The following is an 18,586-nucleotide window of genomic DNA, read 5'->3' as shown; positions in this document are numbered from 1 at the left end:
AAAAAGTCACTGGAACTGCACAGGTTTTGTCCTGTTTTCAATTTAAAAAAGCAAATATCTAGTGATTTTTCTGCTGATTTTTTTTTTTTTTCCCCCCGCATTTTGGCTTTGTTTCATTTTGGGTCCAATCCTACTTTCCTTGCACAAAGTTGCCACGTTCTGCTAACTAGAAATAAGCTAGGCACACGTCATCAATTCTCCAGAGGTATATCACCTTTGTGAGAAACTAATAGCACTGATTGTGCAGTAGATCCTGATTTTTTGATACTCCATGTGCTCTGTACTTGGATTCTCTGCTTTTGTTCCACAGGCACATAAGTACCTGTAACACAGATAAACAAAAGCAAGGAATGTTTTTTCCCTGCTTCATAGAAGCAGTTTGCAGTAGATACGCAAGGCCTAATGCATCTGTGCACAACACCCCAAATGGATCTAAGCACATCAGAAAACAGTTGTATAGCATACTGCTTCTGACCATGGATCCTATCTCTAAGCACCCTCTGGAGTCAGGGCTCAGAAGATTGTAGTGGAAATGTAAGCAGCCTGGCAGGTTTCCAGCGGATGAGTTAATGCTGCTATAAACTTCAGTAGTTCCTCTCTGAGGCAGGCAGAAGGGTGCAGGCGCTGGGAAGGTAGCCAACGAAGGCAAAGAGCAGACGGCAAAGCTAAAGGCCAGCCTCAAGGATTCACAACACGATTGTCTTTGAGGTGGGCTCCTCCCTTGCCAGAAACCCTTCATGTAGCTTCAGTGGCAGGGCTGGAAATCAGTAAGCAAATTAAGGGTTTCATTCAGTGCAAAGCCAGCCTGACTTGTGGATGCTTGGTAGCACAGCTTGAGCAAAGGTAGCTATGCCCAGCACTCAAGCCACTCCATGACTGGATTAGCAGTACAGGGTGCTGCAGAAGAGGAGGTTCTTGGTCATGCCAGGTCAGTCCATTGAGCTTGAAGCTGCAGTGAGGCGGTTTAGGTTTGAACTCAGGTTATCACTTCACTCTGAAGCCTAGACATGGAAGTCACCAAAATATTGAAGACAGTAAATCAGTAGAGCATCAGCAGGTCAGATTCCATGGGACAAATAGAAAACAAATGGCAAAGAGAACCATTGATGTTTTCCTTTCTGTAAGGGAAGGTTAGCAGCAGAAAGCTATTTTTGTTTGCAATTTAAGTAAAGCATTTAGACTGTAAACACTTTGAGCAAAGTGAGTTTCGGGGGGGCGGGAAAGCCTTATAATAGATTAGTAGCTATGCAATAGGAGATATGTTCGGCTGATGGTGATGCTTGCTGTGAAGCTGCAGCTATTGTAGCAGACAATGGACAGCCAGATTCCTCCCTGTGCACAGGCACCTTTTCTAACAAACAAAGGACTTGTGTACTGTGCAGTCACTGCCTGGGGTATGCTCGTACTTTAACTAGCTTTTGTCCTTCCCCCTGGTATCTCAACATCAGAGACCTCATCCAGGCTGGAGGATCCATGGGACAAATGAAGTAGTACAGGGATGGTTAGTTGACATTGAGCTCTGTGTTATCATTGTACATTGGTGCTCGTCCTAACTTGTTCATAGATACCTAGGGCATATCTGTATCTACTTCATTAATATCGATGGCAGAAGCCGTAAATGGGACATTACAGATTTAGCGACACCTCCCTCTACAAACACCTTAAGGGCCCAGTGAACCAAACCCATTATGCCAAAGCCCAGTTTTGTGCTTAGAGTTTTGGACTTCAACATCTTGGGGAAAAAAAATGAGATGTGGTTTAATTTCTAGCCTATAAAGCAAAAGCAAAGAGAGGTCTTAAGAGACTAAAATCAACTTGTAATGAACGCTGTAACAAACACTATATTCCCATGGAAGCAAATTTAAGTGATCTAAGTTACACAGCACAACCTACTGCATATTAAGCATAGTCTGAGTGATTAAACAAACTTCTTATGCAAAGGGTAGAAATACTATACAACCTAAAATTCTGCAAGCTTGATTAAACAGTAATCAAATCTGAGAGGGTGATCTGCACATGATAAACTATTTGAAGTACAGTCTGTGGTTGCAAAAGTGTTTGCTTGTCTGGAGTAGATATTCTGTATGATACCCATACAAATTTTATACAGCCAGGTAGTGCCTAGCTCCACGTTCCTTTTCCTCCACAGAGTGCTGGGATTGCTGGGGTGCTGTGAAGAACTGCAATAGCAACCTGGCTACCTCATTTTTTTTTTTAGTTTGGTTTGCCTCTTTTTTTCTTTTTTTTTTTTTTTTAAGTAACTGAAAGCCAGAATTACAGCTGGTGTACTTACTTATACCAGAGCAAACACACCATAACTTAGTTTTTTTAAAAAGGAAACAAGTTACTAAAGTAAAAGGGGCATCAGCAAAACAGAGCAGTAAGAGAACAGTGATTTGTTTGAGAATATACATTACCAAACCTTAAATAGATCAATACCTGGAGAAATCAATTACTTTCTAGATTCTCTGAGAGCAAATATGGTGAAAGCATTTCTTTCAAGTATTTTGGCTGGGTATTTATTTTTCATGGTAATACCACAGACTAGCATTATTTTAAGTGTTTGTTTTTTGTTAAGCCTGCTTGGGTTTTTTGTCTTAGGAATAGAAGAAACACAATAATTTCTTATCAGTTAGAAGGCAAGCTGACAATAGTTGCTGTCTGTACTAAAACAACTATTGTAGGCTGAGCACTCTGTGGTTTTCCTAGATATAAAGGGCATTCTGGGCAAAGTTCCCATACAATGGCAAGTGTGTCTTACTAGAAATTAGTGAAGGTGGGGTCAGGGATGGAGGAAACAGAGAGAGATGTGAGCTGTACTAATCAGATAAGTGTCTTGTTATCAGTTTTATTTTCTTTCTGTACTGAAAGCAAGCTCTGTCAGAACATGTCTTCAGTTAGACTTTGATAATTCTGGTATGGGCAGAAAGAATTGGGAACTGTTACTTCCTGTGAATTACACTTGTCTTTTGTGTGATTTTTCTATGCTTTACATACCATGTCTAAATAAAGCTAGAAATAATTATTTGCTGAAGGGCTAATAAACTTAATTTGGCCTGGCACTGTGCAATGGTGATTTGTACTGCTCTCTGTAGTGTTTTAATAGAGGTGAAAAGGAGGTTCTGCTAGTTGATGCCAAGGTATAGAACCACCTGTGAGATGTTTTGAGCTTTTTCTGTGGAACCATGAGTTTATAGCACTGAAGCTTAGTTACCAAGTATTTAAGGCCATTTTCAGTAGTAGATTCTTTAAAAAGGTATTAGAATGTTGAGGGGAAAAAAACCCCAAAGTTTGTTTTCTTCTTTTTTAACAGTTAAAAGGGTTGCTACTTTAGGCACTTTCCATTAGGCAATTGTTGGCTGGAGAGATGGAAAAGGTTTCTTCTGCTTTAGCTAACCTTCTTCAGCTTTAGCCTTCTATCCGTTCAGACACAACCAGTGAGAAATCACGTTACTGTTGGCTTGTTAATAGTTATCATGTGTTTTCAGCTTCTCCTTAGAGTTTCTTTCTATCCCTTTCCTAAGGGGCATTGGTGGTCACAACAAACTATCTCGTTTGGGTTGTGGAGGTTTTCTGGCTCAGTGCTTTGTTTCAGGCGGTGGGTGTGGAGACGCCCTGCACCAGCTGCGTCACCATCTCTGTGGCCAGGTCTGTCTCCGCGCTCCAGCCTAACTCAAGTGCTGGAGAAGCTGAGGCAAAATTTTAATCTTTTTGTTAAATCTGCATGGTGGCATCTTCAGCTTTGCATGGAGCGAGCTTAATTTTTTACCTTGTACGCTCATATCTGGGTTGGCGCTTGATGCGAAAAGTTGAAGCACGTGAAGGATTGAGTTAGGCAGGGGGGTTGTGGAATGGGTCAAACGTGTTTGCTGGCTGCTTCTGTTAGGTGATCACTAGTGAAACAGTTATGTGCTGGTGTTTTAACTCTCACACTGAGTTTTTATTAGAAAATTTCAAATTCCCTGGGTCCTTATCCTGTTTAAGCATAGGGAGGAGTTCTATAGTCTGAGGCAGACAAAGCTTTGCTAGCCTAAAAATGATAAGCCCAAATTAATCTGTCCTTGCAAATAGCTAGGCTCTGTGTAACATTGGAAAACTAAATCTTTGAACTTGGGACTCAGCTTTCTGGATTTCTTGGCTGCTCGGTTCGCATGGCTGTGGGCACATCGCATTGTTGAGCTCCCTGGTACAGCGCTGCTGACTGAAAAAGCCTGAGTCCCATCGGGGTGGTAGGGCTGGGTGCTGGCAGGTCGTTCTCTTCTAACGGGTACCTGTACCTTCTGCAGGCTGCTTAAGTACAGGATTGTGTCATTCAGTGAATGAATGTGAATCCTCATCCTGCTGGATGCTATTTAGGCTGCTGCATCACCGCTGAATTGCTCTGTGTGCTGCTCTGTGTTGTTAGCTGAGGAGCAGGCCATGCTTGATACTTGTGCTGTAAATGCCTACTGCCTACTTTTCACTTAGGACTCTAAGAGAGGTTTTGGTAACAATGACAAGTGGCATTCCTCAGGGGTCGATATTGGGACCGGTGCTGTTTAACATCTTTGTTGGCAACATGGACAGTGGGATTGAGTGCACCCTCAGCAAGTTTGCCAAAGACACCAAGCTGTGTGGTGTCGGTCGACACGCTGGAGGGAAGGGATGCCATCCAGAGGGACCTTGACAGGCTTGAGAGGTGGGCCTGTGCAAACCTCATGAGGTTCAACAAGGCAAAGAACAAGGCCCTGCACATGAGTTGAGGCAATCCCAAGCACAAATATAGGCTGGACAATGAGTGGACTGAGAGTAGCCCTGAGGAAGAAGGACTTGAGGGTATTAGTGGATGAAAAACTGAATATGAGCCAGCAATGTGCGCTCGCAGCCCAGAAAGCCAGTCACATTCTGGGCTGTGTCAAAAGAAGAGTGACCAGCAGGTCGAGGGAGGTGATTCTCCCCCTCTACTCTGCTCTTGTGAGACCCCACCTGGAGTACTGTGTTCAGCTCTGGGGCCCTCAACATAAGGACATGGACATTATGGTCCATGGAGTGAGTCGAGAGGAGGGCCACGAAGATGATCAGGGGTCTGGAGCACCTCTCCTATGAAGACAGGCTGAGAGAGTTGAGGTTTTTCTGCCTGGAGAAGAGAAGGCTCTAGGGAGACCTTATAGTGGCCTTCTAGTATTTAAAAGGGGCCTACAGGAAAGCTGGAGAGGGACTCTTTATCAGGGAGTGCAGTGATAGGACAAGGTGTAACAGTTTAAACTGAAAGAAGGTAGATTTAGATTAGATATTAGGAAGAAATTCTTTACTGTGAGGGTGGTGAGACATTGGAACAGCTTGCCCAGGGAAGTTGTGGATGCCCCATCCCTGGAAGTGTTCAAGGCCGGGTTGGATGGGGCTTTGAGCAACCTGGTCCAGTGGAAGGTGTCCCTGCCCATGGCAGGGGGGTTGGAACTAGATGATCTTTAAGGTTCCTTCCAACCCAAACCATTCTATGATTCTATGAACTCTTTTTTTTGTTTTCTGACAAATGCAAATTTGATGTGCTTAATTTTTCTTTACTCCTGTATTCAGATTCTGACCTTTGAAGAGTAAATGTAAATAAAATGTCTTATCTGGATTGTCAGACTTAGTTGTGCTTGCACTTTCTTTTTGTTTTTAAATATGGGAGTAAGGAGACAGGAGTGACAGTGAGCATACCTCTTCCTACACCTGAGATATGCTGGACACCTCCCCTCTAAAATCCTCCATCCAGGCTGGGCAGCTTTCCAGTAAAGATGACACGTGCCCACCAATGTGATAGCAGCTAGTTTCAGGAGGTGGGAAGACAAGAGTGCTGTTCGAAAAATACTGCTGCCCCAATAGAAATATCTTTTTTTCTTCTGCTTCTTGAAAGTGTGTGAAGAACAGGTAGTTACATGAGACTGTATTGCCCCAGGTCTTAGTCCAAATCCATTTATGCCCAGAAGCGTTCCAGGTTTGTTAACTTTCAAAGTGCCATTGACTTTTGAAGCACAAAGGAAAAAAAAGGCAACACTAAGTTGTGCAGTGAGCAGTCCGTGCAGTGCACTGAATATTATTTCTGAAAGTAATTCTGTTGATCTTTTTCTGAAGTCGGTCTCTGATCACAAAACTAAGGGGGTCAGTTCTCGTTAGTTCTGCAGTAGATGTCATTAGCAGTGAATGCTTGACGAGCAGCATCTGTGAGATGCTGTACTGCAACTGCTTGTGCTTTCCATATGCAACATCTCTGTTCGGTACAAAGTCAGCTGGCAGAGTGCAAAGCACCATGAGTCATCCTGGCACTGCTGGTGTGTACAACTACAGTCTCTAAGCTAGGTGCAAGCCAGACCCTGGCTTTTATCCGGTCTGTATGCAGAACAGGACAGAGAAGCACACCTTTGCGCTCTTCTGTCCTGGGGAGGTGTATAAACTGCAGTATCTTAGGTGCTGTTGGAAATTGCACCAGCCGCATGTGGTCCCAAGAGGCTGAAACCTCCGTTAGGAGAGAACGTGTTTCTGGGTGCCCCAGCTCTGCTCCAGAGCCAGCAGCGCAGCGCCAGCCAAGGGCACCTCTTTCTCCCGGCGAGGAGCAGTGTTGGCCCAGCATGCTAATAGTGTAGCCATGCTCTGCTTGTAGCGTGACTCAAAATGACTGTGCTAATAATGGGTGTTGTGCCTCTCAACCTGTCAGTTAGCAGTTTCTCTGATTTTTTTCCTAGTCTCTAAAGTTTTAATGTTGGAGCCTGGATTGCCAGTGGAATAGGAATTTGGGGAAAAAGGTCTTCATAAGTAAAGTTTGAAAGACAGAAGCTTTACTATAAACCCTTTTTGTTCTCATTTTTGGTATCTGCAATAAGTTGTTCCCAGTATTATTAATTCTTCTGGCAGGTGGAGTTAATTTATTTGTGTATTAGACTTCATGCTGGTGGATGAATTATAGATTTAATTATGGTCCAGGTGCTCAGAGCTTTGCTGTTCTTCTAAACGTGAAATATAAAGAAAAAGTAAGTCTGAGTAATTTTTTGGCTTGTTGAATAAATGTAAATATCAGGAAACCATGCCAGAGTATAAATAACGAGAGGATTTACTTTGGGGAGAATGTTATTATCTACTCTAGGGTATTCTACTTTGTGGGGAGGATTAGTGCTCTGCATTATACTGGGACACACCTTTTTACAGCTACTACTCCATGCAGCAGAAGATTTAAAACTTTTACCTGCAATTCCTTGTATTTTCAGACAAAGTTTCTTTTGCAATTACAGCTGATTATTAGTGGCCAAAGGTTGAATGGAGTTAACATAGTCTTAACAGGAAACACTCCCTGATTCCCTGGTAGGTGTAAATAACCTACCTACTTGTAGTTTTCCTCTTCATCTCGGTTACTCACTTTCGTTTTCTGCCTGGCACAGTTTTATTCACAGTCCTTGAATGTTCTCATACTGCAAAACTAATTATGTTTGTTTGTTTGTTTCTTGTCCTAAAACAGTTTTCAATCATGTTTTCCCTTAATGTGTATGAAAATTTACTTTTTTGATGACATTTAATTCCATGAGAGCTCTTTTCATAACTGGCTGTTCACAGTCAGGCCAGAATACAAATTCCATGAAAAAATTCTTTTTTTAACTGAGATTTCGTAGGATATTTGAGCAAGGGCATGTGTATGAGCTATTTTAATTAACTGGGACTTACTTCTGTTCATTCCTCTTTTGTTTCTACCTTTTTGATTACCGCCTTTCTGCTTTGTGGCCCTGAGTCAGAAAAAGCACACCATACCTTTCTCACCTTTTTCAGGAAAACTTGTGTGTGTGTGTGTGTGTGTGTTTAAACACTTTTCTGAAGGGAGTGTGAATTAGTCCTGTTCCAGCTGCCACTAAACATCACCTGGCAAAGCCTATGGAATAATATGCCTGTGTGTCTGCTGCAGTATTGGGGACCAAAAAAAAAAAAAAAGACTATGCTTCTTTAATATATTTCACTATTATAATAGCCATTTATACATGCAATAGTATGACATTTTCAGATAAAGATCAACTCATTTATTCTTGCAATTGTGCCCTTATGGTCCTTTTAATTTGGGGGTCAGAAAAATTCATATCATGATTTCATTTTTCTTTTTGGAACTGCATAACAGCTATCCTCAGCAGTCTGCTGTTCCTCAGACAAAAATAACATATTTGATGCATCTCCTGAGGAAGCAGCCAAAAGTACATGTTCTGACCTCGTCTTTAAGCTTTTTCATTTCCTTTACTGATACTTAATGAAGTTACTATCACAGCCATTAAAGATAATTTTGTAAAAGTAGATTATGTAATTATTACAATTTCTTGTACTGTTTTTAGTACGAAGTCAAGTATTGATGCTGATTCTTCATTTTCACCTAGTATGGCAATGCCAGTTTGCTCTGGTTGTTAGATATGAAGTGTGTGTTGGGCGTCTGAGTTTGAGGTGGGATAGGAGTTTGTTTTGGGGAAATCTGCATGTTTTAGAGCACCTTGTTATTTTTATTTGAATTAAGAAATTGGGTTAAATCAAAGGGACCCCTTCTTAATGTCTCTGTATTTTCCCCTTTTCCTGTGATGCTCAGTGCAGGGGATCATTTCCAAAAGTTTTGCTGGTATCACTGGACTCTGTTCTGGTTCATTGGTATTGACATTATGAAAAGCTGTGCAACTCTCTTCCTGATATCATTGGTGCTAGTGGGCCTAAAAGTGGATTGTTACAATTTTTTCAAGCTCTCTTGGTACACTGCAACTTTTGGTTAGGGCAGGTACACATCTTTATCTGAATACGTCTTTAATGTGGTTAAATTTAGAATAAGATTAGGAAGTAAACTCTTCATAGGGATTTTCCTATTACAGAGCCTAAATTTAGCTTCTCTTTTATATAAGTGTAATTTTAGATTATGAAGTACCTACACTTTGTGGGAGGTTAGTGAATGAATGGACTAGGGGCTGACAATATATATGGGCTTTCAAGTCATTTACTCAAGAAGGAAATGCAATTGATGTCAGCATGTTAATTTGATGGAGTGCATTTATAGGTGGCTTTATGTAGCTGTTGGGTGTTAACTTAAAACCGTGTCTTCATTTGGTACATTTGCTCGTTTGTTGTGTCCTTAGGTTATTTAACAAAACATGCATTGAAACACCAGAAAAGCTGCTGGACTTTGTCTTCCAAACAGCTATTGCTGTCAGTGTTAAGGTTCTTCATGTCTTAAACAAAACAGTCATTTTTCTTTACAGCAAAAGTGTGATTCTGAAGAGTTATTGACTCTTCATGTATTATTATATTTTTTTTATTTTAAAGCTAAATTATATAGATTGGGGCTTTTCCAGGTGTTGGTAGTCAAATCGAGTGCACTGTAATTTCTGTAGATAAGAATGCTACTGTATAAAATCCTTATTAATATAAAAAATATGCAGAGAAACAATTCAAGACAGTGCCACACACTGCTCAGGTTCCCATTGTTTCTAGTACTGACAGCCTTTGTGAGCTTCACACATGTATTTTTGTATCTGGTTGTATATAACTGCTTACAGTGGTGCAGTGCATTAAACAAGGTTGGCTTTGCACCACTGAATTGTAATCAGTCCGATCACATTATTACTCCTAAATCTTGGTTCGCTGTAAGCACACTATAGATGCTCCCTGTTTAGTGCTCAGGAACTCTTTCCTTGGAAATTGTGTGCCTTTTTAATGTGTCATGGCTCAATTATCACATTCGGTTTTGGCTGCCAAAATAGCTATATATATTGTCTAGCAAGTGACAGCCTGGGCCTTTATCTCTTCCTGGCTGTTTGCCAGCTGTTTAATTGCAGCCCTGTGTTTGCTGTGTGTCACATCTTATGGTGGTCTATTATACCCAGCTAAAACAATATTTTGAAAATGTTTCAAATGTAAACTAATTCTGTGAGACTTTACATCCTGTTATTTACATGATCTGCTGAGGATGTAATGTAGGTCATTTCATTTTTTCCCCCACAAATACGAACATTTGTATGTCCGATCATCTCATGAATTTCCAGGGCAGAGAGAAGACAAGATGGTATGCAAAAATGCTATCTCGTCCCCTTGGGAGATGTAATTAAAGCTGTACACTTTCATGTAATTTTTAATCTGTAGTTTCCGAGGCATTTTTAAAGCCAAATATTCTCTTTGTTCTGCCCTTTAGAAAAGAGCAAGCATACAGAAACTGAGCTGAGATCTCCAATGGGAGTAGCAAAGCCTATGGGCCATATTTCTGCTCAAACAGATACTTTGGGTGAAGACGATGTTGAGTTTTGAGTGAATGGTAACTTAGAGAGGCAGAGAACGATGCAGGCGCTGTACGCAGCACGTTCGGTTTGGCAGCCACTGCTTTCCGTCAGGAAAGACTTAAGGCTCATGTTACTTATGGCAGAGCTGAACTACTGATTTGTGTCCTACAGCCCCGCACCACCTGGGGGATGGAGCCACGCGGCGTGAAACCAGGGTATTAGAGGGCTAAGCACTCCACAGTGCTTAAGTGTGTGGGGAATGCTTGGACTAAGTATGAGTCCAGTTTTCCCTGCTCCTATTTGTACAGCTATTAATCTCTTGCTCACTCTCTCTCTGAAGAGCATATGTCTTGGGGAGTTTCAGCTACTGGGTGAGATTCCTATCTGGTGCAAACTGCTTTAGCCTTGAAAGCAATGAATGTACATTAGCTACCATTCTTGGCTATGTAGATTTTTTTGGTGGAAACTTTGCTTTTCCACTGCTTAAAGAAGAAATCGGGATTTGACCTATTGCTTGTTTAATAAGAAGAGTAACTGTTTAACAGGAAAGACATGATAAAAGTCTTGGGAAACAGCTTTTCAATTTTAGGACAGAGGAACACAGAGCAGAAGAGAGCTTAAGAATGATCCCATTTTTTGTGCAAAACACCAGATTTATAATTAAGTAGTACGTGTTGGCTGTTTAAAAGGGAAAGAAAAAGATACCCTGTAGGCAGGATTAGATCTACAGAATTTTTTCTTCTTAATTGGAGGGGAAAAGATCCCATCTAGCTAAAGCCATCTAGCATACTGGAAGAGGTTTGATATTAAAATGGGCTTTTTTAAAAGGAAGTAAAATTGTTAGAGTACTCTTAAACCTGCTTTCTGAAAAGTGTAATACTGTGTGTGAGTAATATACTCAAGCATGCGCACGCGTGTTTTTTCTGGTTAATCTGCTAGAAAAGTTCTGGTGAATAACCCCTACACACACCTTTTTCAGAGACTGATGTGTTAAAGTAGGGTTACAAAGTGAGTATTAAAAGATATTTAGGAAAGAGTTGTGCATATATGGTGCAGCTCAAGTGTGAGTGGTTGTGGCAGTTCTGCTGTGCTGTCATTGTGTGTCTTTTCAGGAAAAGCATCAAAACAGTTGCTAGCATCACTTTGTTGTAGCAGGATCTACATAATTCCAGTAGTTTACAATGTGACCAGTCTATCTAGTCCCCAAAAAAGGCCATGGTTGAGTTTCTGCTTGACTAAACTCCTCCCTGTTCCGTTAAGCTTTCATGTAAGTGCTGTACTTAGTATATTTTGCATGTGAATTTCTTATATATATCAAATCATGTTACTTTCTGGTGAGCCTGAAGACATCATTGACTAAGTTTTGTAGTATACAGGTAAGGTGGGTGCTGAAAGGAAGCCTGACAGAAATCCTTACTGTGTATGTGTAGCCAGGTTTGATAAGGCAGGTATGCATGCGTGCCATTGACATGGAGACTTTAGGCAGCCCCCGACGTAGATGTTTACATGATTTGTGAAGAAGTTGTTATTTCTAAATAGTAGTTACAACACTCAGTTATAGATACCATCTTGTCGAAAACGATTGCTTACGTGTTAGACATCTTCATTGCAAAATAATGGTGGCCTTGGGGAAGTGTTTCTTTATCATTCAAGGTCTCCAGGTAGCCCTGGGAGTTAGATACAAGGAAGTGAAATCCGAGCAAGACTTACACAAAGCCCAGTGCTGGCAAAGCAATGATGCCACTTACTCATCACAGCTGAACATTCAGTATCTGCTTGACAAAGATTATACGAAGGGGGACAAGATCAGGACAGGTCACAGGAATGCACAGCCCCTACGCTGCTACAGGCTGTTGAAGCCCTGAATGTTGAAGTAATGAAATAGTCATCAAACGCAGAAAACTGGGGGAGAGCAGGGTGTGCAGCAGAGCAGGGTGAGAGCAGGTTACTGTGCTGTAGTTACTGTGGTACTATTGAAAGGTGCAATATAGTGCAGCCAAAATGCAGAACTGTCATGAGCCCGTGGTCTTTGGGGTGAGCGTGAACCAGCTGCAGTACTGGTGCTTGAAAGTTTTGCTTGGCTGTCCATGCACTGGGCTCTGCTTCCTCTTGTGAGTCCCATTTCACGTGCTTCCTTTATTCTCAGTTTCTGACTTTTTGCATCTTGTCCCTCCCTCTCCCATCTTCATAGGTGTCAAGTGAAAATGATTGGGGCTGAACACTGCCTTTTTTCAGTGGAATATTTGTTGTATATTTGTAGTTACTTTATTTGGGGGTTCCAAAAAAAAAAGAAAAAATGACACATCCTCTCCAGGAACATGCAGCATGTTCAGGGTTAAAGCAGGCCATGAAAAGGGACACTTCCCTTTCTTGTCAAATTGGCTTTGGTTTCTTAGATCCATCACGCTGGAATGCAGCCCCGAAACGCCAATTTTCTTGTAAGGAGGAAGCAGAGCCAATTGATTTAAACTTCTAGTTGCGTCTGCTGGCAATTTCCACCAGAAGCTAATTACAGCTAGCAGCTACTGCCAGCAGATGACTGAGTGAGTGGTTCCACCTCTTAAAGAAGAGAGTTTGAACCTGCACAGAGTTTCTTTTCCCTTGAGATTGTAAGGCTGGGGTAGCATTTTTCAAGCAGGTATTTTACACCTCCAACAGAAATCTTCAAAAATTAGGTAAATTATTTTATCATACAAGTACTATCTGTAGCTATTCCCAAAACTGGAAGGTAATTTATTGGGCTTTGCACTGTATCCCTGTATCATTTCAAGACTACATGGTGTGCATGTTTAAATTCTGATGTGATTAACCCAACTCGCTGTCTGTGTTGTCAGTTCTGTGAATAATGTTAGGGTAAATAAAATGGTTCAGACGTTTTTGCTATATTAATGCTGTAGGTTTGAAAATGCTCATAGCTACTGAAAATTTTGCACCTCCTGAAACTGTACTTCCACTAACAAGAATTTTGCAAGAGTAAACCTTTTTAATAAAGAAAGGATGGAGCATGGATTTTTTTCAACTAGCATCACTAGATGGCGTTGCTTAGTAGTCTAACAGTCTGAAAATAGCTGAAATTAATATAAATCGATAGAGTAATTCAAAAATATTTAAATCTTTCAGTGTGTATGTCTTAGGGTTTTTTTTTTTCCTTTTGAATCATGCTTCTAATTGTTCAAGAGAGGGTGTCTCATTTAAGTATTACTTCTGCGTGTATAGCTCATAGGCAAGCAGTCTGCTGTAGTTTCTACTGTGGTTCTGCTGTCTTCCTTGGCTTGCTTGAAAACTCCTTGAAGTCACTTGCTGAGGGACTGAGGCTCAGCCAGACCCCATGCTGCTGTTTCATGCATGGTTCTCTCTATACACAATTAGCCTCTTTTAATTGTATGCTGAAATATTAGCAGAAGGACTGCTTGGAGGATGCTAGATCAGACAACAACAAAAGGCGTGCTAGTAGTACTTTATGGAAAGCTCCTGGGATGGCATATTTTTCTGAAGTATGATGTCCACTGTTATTATAGGCAATGTGAAATCAACTGAAGTGTTGTTTGGGGTTTTTATTCTGTTTGTTTATTTTGTGTTTTAGACACTGTGCATTTTTTTTTCTGGCTGGTTTCCTCTGTTTTGTTAGTAGTCAGTCATGCTCCTGGCTACAGCAGTGGCATGACCCCCCCGTGCCTGCATGTGGGGCATGATCATGCCTGCACACTGTTCTCGGGCATGCTTTTTCCCAGGCAAGGCAAGAGAAAACCTGCCTTTCGTGTCAGCAGCGTATTTAGCTGAAAGCAGAAAGACATCAGGTAGGTGGGTTTATTCAGGGAGGATGGTAAGAAGAAATGATGAACCCAAGCAGCTTTTGTTCAGTGCTTTCAGTTCAACTCCTTCATCTGCCTCTTCTAAAATGTCAGTGCGAATTTGGCATAACCTACTCCCTTTTCTTGGTTCACCAGCACTTTTAATTTAAAAGATCTCCTGCCTAAAATTATAGTGATTTTAAAATTCTTTCTTAACCCATTGCAGATGTCTTTATCAGTCTACTAAAAACTAAAGAATTGTTGTTGGCAGGAATTGGTATAACTCACTTGTTTGTTTTTGTAGTTTAAATAATGGTTCTTGTTAATGTCAATCAATTTGCCTGAAATTCTACATTTAGATGTAGTGAGTGTGCACACCTCTGGTTGCTCTAACACTTGTATTTACAAAAGAATATTTTTAAAGTTTTTATAGTAGAGTTTTTGGATAGTTGTAGGAAAATGTTGCTGATTTACATTAACAGCTTGGACACCTATAAAGCAGTATCAGATTTTGCAAAAGAATGAGAAATAAAAAAGCCAAATTAAAGACACCGACAAACAGTAAGCATGTACCAGAACGTATTTTGATGACAGAAGGTCACCAAAGTTACTGTTTACTTAAGAGATTTGAAACTAGGTGCTAGACCTTATTTGAACAACTTTCTGAACACCACTGCAGTGTATTTCTGTAGGTTAATGTAGTTTTTTGTGAAGCCTCACTTTAGAGAAGTGGCAGATAAGAACTGGGGGGAGAGCAAGGTTGTTTGAGAACTGTGGCACAATGCTTAAGAGCCTCCTCTTGTGTGCCGGGGGAGCGGTGTAAGAATACCATGACAGAAAAACCCTTAATCCATATGTTTTTAAGTCAGAATGAATGGGAGTAGCTATGAAGTAATCAAATCACTTATGAGCTAATTTTTCATCACTTTATACAGGGTAATTGATAATAAAGGTACAAAATTTGGCACAAAAGAGCACTGGTGGGAGAGGTCTACATTCATTTAAACACCCCAGTCAAGTACTGAAGCATGTGCTTATCTCCTGTTGAAGTCAGTGGGTTTTAAGCACGTGCAGAAATGCTTTCCTGAGCTGGGGCCAAACGCAGAAGGAAAAGGGGAAAGCAGTGGTGACTGCGAGTTGGAAATAGCTGTTGAGTTCTGTTATTTTACGGGGGGAATGCTCTACCTATAGCTGCGCAACGCACTGCTAATATTTTTAACAGATCTCAAAGCCTCATGTTCAAAGATGTCTGATCCACCAGAGGCTCCGCATGGGGTTTAGCCCAGTGTCAGGTCAGTGCATTTGGAAACCATAGCCTTTGGTGCCTGAGCAGGGTGAGGAGAGAGAAAGTGGGGGAAGTGGAACCTGCCCGCTGTCCCCTCGCCTTTGCCAGATTTCTTGTGGCCGTTTCAGGAATATTCCATTCAAAGGAATAATATTTCTGCCACACCTCCATCCCAGTACACTCGCTGTCTGCAAGCAGCAAGAGGTGGAATGTGAAGCCAGTAGTTGTCAGGATCTGCTCACTACATTGCTCTTAGGAAGGACTCTGTTTCATGACCGTAAAATCGAAGTACGCATTCAGTGCCAGTTTTTTTGGCTAATTTTTACATGAGGGCTGAATACTCTTCTAATCCTGTTTATTTGGGGGCATTCAGCACATAATACTAAATGTGCTTGATTTTTTTTTTTATTTGCAGGTCACCTTTTAATGGAGCTGTAAAAGTAAGTGTAAACTGCACCTTCTTTTGTCATCAGTAAGTGCTGAAGCGCATAATGCTCAGGGCAGGAGTGTCTCCGGGCTCACATGTGGGAGAAGGGTGGGCAACCCCTAGTGCTACCCAGTAAGAGGGTTGAAAGGTAACATGGGCTCTTGTTCATTTGCACTGTCTGTTTGTACAGGCCTCCTCAACATTGCAAATACGTCCTTTGGTTTTTTTTCTTGGGGAGCTTGTCAGGGGACCCTGTTGTGCTAATCCTAACCCAAACACATTCAGAAGGACAGTTTTTGCTCTGTAGAGTTTACCTGCTGTAGCTAATGGTTCTCCCACTTGGTTGAAAAAGAGAGCTGGATGGCTTGCCTTGATGACCTCCAGGTCAGACATAATTAGGAAATAGAGCTCAGGCTGTTACCCTGCATAGGGAGGTAGCACTTACCCCTTTCAGGGTGTCTTACAGAGGATCTTGGTCCTTGGTAGAAGTCAATTGAGTACATTTTCCACACGATGCAGGCAATTCCTGTGGTCCCTATCTATGGTGAAGAAAGTCTGATCTGGATGCACTTTGCACATATGCCAGAAATGCAGGTGTAAGCCAGATGAAGCAGTCATAGATCTCAAACCCCCTTTTTCCCTGCCTGATTTGCAGCTGTTGAATTTGTTAGCAGTGCACATTGATGGGCAATGACCCAAATAAGGGGGAGCAGTATCCTGCAAAGGCTTTGGGCTGTAAGCTGGGTGGGTGGTGGGATAAAAAGTCAGATCTGGAGTCAGAATGTCTTTCTGAGCTGTCCTCTTCTGTTGCAAGAGCAGCTTATAACCCTTAGCAACTGCTGCTGCAGATTCTCCTCATTCACTCCCTTCCTTGGCAGCTCCTGTTTGAACAGGAGATGTCTGCATATCCATGGTGATGGGAGGAGGTGAGCCTCAGGGTGCTTCACTCCAGAAGATCGGTCCCTTTCAGGCACCAGGCAGGAATGGGCAGTGTCTGGAGGTGGCTGCCCAGCTGCCAGTGCTCTGTGTGTCTGTCTGCCTGTCCGTGGTAGAGATGCTGGGCCTGGGTGCTGAGCAGCACTATTCCTCTAGCAAGTGTATGATCACTGAAATTGGGATTACGTTCTCATCTTCAAAAGAAACTTTGTGTTTATTTTAAGTCACAACTTTTTGGAAAAAAACCCAACTGTTTAACCATGGTGTTTCCAGGAGGGTGGGAAAAATGCCAAATGGAAGCAAATGTAGTTTTTAGTGGTTGTGAGAAGCAGGTTTGAGGATCTGTGTTACAAGTGGCTGCCATCACTGCAGAAGTTGTTTTCCTCTGTGCAGAGCTGAGCTCCCAATGTAATGTCAGCATTGCAGGAGATCATCTACAGTAGATCTGATGTCTCACTGCAATGCCAGGCATGTGAATTTCTCCATTTGCTTTGAATCAGTTGCAATAAAAAAATACCCTTCTGCTTGCCCTCAGCACCTGAAACACAACTTTATGAGATTGCGGCTGATTTCATCCCGCTTCTGTTGTTTCAGAGCAAAACAGCTTGAATGACATTTGTTGGGTCTGTTCTCTGAACATGGAACAAAGTTGCGTTAAGTGCTGGAAGCTGGGAGCTCAGAAAGGACTCAGCCCTTGTGCGGGCAGACTGTGGTGAGGGGCATCGTGGCATCAGCGAGCTCTTACGTGGAGTCGTGTGCGTATTTAGAAAGTGTACACCAGGCTTGCAGGCAGTGGGCAGCTGCCGGAGGGTCTGTCTTGATTTGCTGTCTCCTCTGGGAGCTGCTCTCCATGTGAACTGGGGTGTGTGGCTGCCACCATTAGGAAACGCTGAGTGGGGCTGAGGCAGCGGTGGAGGCGAGCTCCCCTTCCCATGCTGCTGGGAGGGTGGCAAGAAGCGTGAAGCGCCGGTGAGCTGCCAGGCCTGACAATACACGCTGCAGAGACTGCCAGAAGGCAGAGCTTCATAGAGGGCTGAATACTGTAAGGGAAAACCAGCTGGCCCGACTTCATCTCGAAGGATGCCTGCTTGGTATGAAAACATCACGGGATCCTGCAAGGAGCTGTGTGAATACACCAGAGACCAACATAACTAAGGCAAGATGGCTGGTGCCCCTGAGAGAGACCACCTCCATGTCCTGCACTTGTTTGAAGGCAACAGGAACAGCCTGGTGTGGGAAGACTGACAGAGCGTTTCTCAGGAGAAGCTCTTCCCTTGCCTCGTACCTTCTAGTGCTCCAGGAAAACGGCAATACTGAAGTAAAAAGAAAAATGTTTTTTTTTTCATAAAAACAAAGTGTTAGAAAAAACCAGAACGTTTGACTGGGTCTTGCTGGGAGGAAAGAGTCATGATTTGTGCAGGGACAGCGTGGTTCCTGTGGGACTTTTTGTGTGTAGGGCTGCATAATGAGGCTTGTGCAAGATGCTCTCCTCTGCCTGTCCCCCAGCTTGGAGGCACTGTGGCGTAGCTTTATTTTTTCAGACACTGTGTGAATCAACTCAGGAGCGGGAGGTTGAAGCAGCAAGACAGCTGTTATCCTCTCCTTGGAGACGGGGAAGTATCAGCATGCCACCAGACCTGCTTATATTACATGTACTAAACACACTCGGTTCCTTTCTTCTGTCTGTTTTCATCAAAAGGTTAGAGCACAGGCTGAAAAAGGAGGGACTTGGAAGGGCAGGGCCCCCTGCCTAATTATGCATTAGGCACCTCATAATAAACAAATGAGCTGGAGGCTGTCTCCTAAGTGGTCTAATTCCTGTTGCACAAACCCACAAAGGAGTAGTGGTGTTCAGTTCCTGCTTTCTCTTGATGTTCACGGGTACTCCAGTTCTGAGCACCTTCTC

The 18,586-nt window shown here is 42.3% G+C and overlaps 1 protein-coding gene across 3 annotated transcripts in view; it reads left to right on the top strand.

Moving 5' to 3' along the window:
* UBE2E3 (ubiquitin-conjugating enzyme E2E 3) overlaps positions 1-18,586 on the top strand; it is a 60,079-nt gene that overhangs the window by 12,332 nt on the left and 29,161 nt on the right. The window contains exon 3 of one of the 3 annotated variants that reach the window (XM_010565810.1): positions 15,733-15,757. The exons of the other annotated variants lie outside the window; for them this stretch is intronic. The gene's annotated coding sequence lies outside the window, so the exon portion shown is untranslated. The remainder of the gene's footprint in view (positions 1-15,732; positions 15,758-18,586) is intronic. 3 annotated transcript variants of the gene reach the window in all.

This window comes from Haliaeetus leucocephalus, unplaced genomic scaffold (genome assembly GCF_000737465.1).
Source record: "Haliaeetus leucocephalus isolate CR32 unplaced genomic scaffold, Haliaeetus_leucocephalus-4.0 Scaffold1, whole genome shotgun sequence".
Taxonomy (NCBI): Eukaryota; Metazoa; Chordata; class Aves; order Accipitriformes; family Accipitridae; genus Haliaeetus; species Haliaeetus leucocephalus.
This window is presented reverse-complemented; position numbering and strand designations above follow the sequence as displayed.